This window comes from Elephantulus edwardii, unplaced genomic scaffold, assembly GCF_000299155.1.
Source record: "Elephantulus edwardii isolate Elephantulus edwardi_28Jun2011 unplaced genomic scaffold, EleEdw1.0 scaffold00163, whole genome shotgun sequence".
In the NCBI taxonomy this organism is placed as follows: Eukaryota; Metazoa; Chordata; class Mammalia; order Macroscelidea; family Macroscelididae; genus Elephantulus; species Elephantulus edwardii.
The window spans coordinates 4,072,568-4,074,472 of NW_006399913.1; the positions used below are offsets into that span (position 1 = coordinate 4,072,568).

The window sequence follows — 1,905 nt, forward strand, 5'->3', positions numbered from 1 at the left end:
GCCCAATTTAGATTCTAGCTTCTTAGAATCAGCCACTTTTCTGACTGCTTTCATGAAGTCTTCTTGTACTACAAAATCATGATCAGCACGAATTGCAAACATACCTGCTTCAGTGCAGACATTTCTTAGGTCTGCTCCATTGAAGCCATCTGAAAGCTTCACAATTGCTTCATGATCTATTTCACCATGCTTTGTAATGGGGCCTGCATGGATTTTCAATATATCTCATCTTGCTTGTTTCATTTGGCAAATCAGTATGTATTTTTCTAATCTTCCTGGGTGCAGCAAAGCAGGATCCAGTGTATCTGGTCTGTTTGTAGCCATGATCATTTTAACTCTATGCAGAGTATCAAATCCATCCATTTGATTCAGTAACTCCATTAAGGTTCTGTGACTCTATCAGCTGAAGTACCCTCAGAAAAATGACGACCACCAATACTACCTATTTCATCCATAAAAATGATGCACGGCTGATGGTCCCTGTCATAATTAAACATTTCTCTGATCAAACAAGCACTTTCACCAATATACTTGTCTACAATAGAACTAGATACAACCTTCAAAAAATTGCAGTCCAGCTGGTTAGCAACAGCTCTGGCCAAGAGAGTTTTCCCTGTACCTGGTGGTCCACATAATAAACAGCCTTTTGGAGGTATTATTCCTACACGCTAGAACTATTCTGGGTTTGTAAGAGGCAGTTCTATCACCTCTCTTAATTCCCGAATCTGTTCTGACAGCCCTCCAGACTCAGAATATGAAACGTTCCCAGGGTCCTCATGAGACATACTGTATAAATCAGTGGATCCACTTCTCTTGGCAAGTATCTCATGATAGTTAGCATAGTCATGTCCAAAGCAACCCTTGTTCCTGGCTTTAGCTTACTTTGTCAAGCTGTCGGCGACACCCCACAACATATCTTGGCCCATTTGTAGCTTTAACAATACATTTTTCTTCATCTACAATCTGGCTAACACTTTGCAGGGCCTTCAGATCATTTTCAGACTTTTCATACTGCTTGGTAAGTTCTTTTAATTGTTCCCTTAACTCCTTGAGACGGCCATCGATCTCCTTGTGCTCCAGCAGTTTCTTGCAGTAATCCTGAAGCACCTTATTCCTAGGGTCTGCCATGATGAGAAGCCCCATACTTTTTCAATCTACATGCAGAACACATTATCCAGGAGGCTGGGCTCTATGAAGAGAAATGTGGCATCAGGATTGGAGGTAGAACTCATCAACAACCTGAATTATGCACATGACACAATCCTGCTTGCTGAGGCTGAGGAGGACCTAAAGCACATGCTATAGAAGGTCAAGGACTGCAGCCTTAAAAATGGATTGAAAAAAAAAATGGATTGAAGCTCAACATCAAGAAAACAAAGATTCTCACCACTGGGCTGATTGGCAGCATCATGATAGATGGCAGAGATTGAGATTGTTAACAGCTTTAGTTTGCTTGGTTGCACAATCAATACTCTTCGTACCAGCAGCCAGGAAATAAAAAGACAAATTGCATTGGGAAAGTCTGCTGTCAGAGATCTCTCCAAAGTACTGAAGAGCAGTGATGTCAGTCTGGAGACTAAGGTGTGCCTGATCCAGGCCATGATCTTTGCAATTTCTTGCTATATATGGGAAAGCTGGACAATGACTAGGAATAATAGGATCATTTATGCCTTTGAGCTGTGGTGCTGGAGAAGAGTATTGAATAAACCAGGGACTGCTAGGAGAACAAATAGGTTCATCCTGGAGAGGGTGGAGCCAGGCTGCTCTTTGGAGGCAAGGATTCTGAAGCTCCGTCAGACATACTTTGGACATATTGCAAAGCGGGATCAGTCCTTGGAGAGGGACATCAAACTTGGGAGGATGGAGGGACAGTGAGAGAGAGAGAGAGAGAGAGAGAGAGAGAGA

General features: G+C 42.5%; 1 pseudogene; it reads right to left on the minus strand.

Annotated features, from left to right (window-relative positions):
• LOC102856778 overlaps nucleotides 1–1,128 on the minus strand; it is a 13,040-nt pseudogene extending 11,912 nt beyond the window's left edge.
• Between the last annotated feature and the right edge of the window lie 777 nt (nucleotides 1,129–1,905).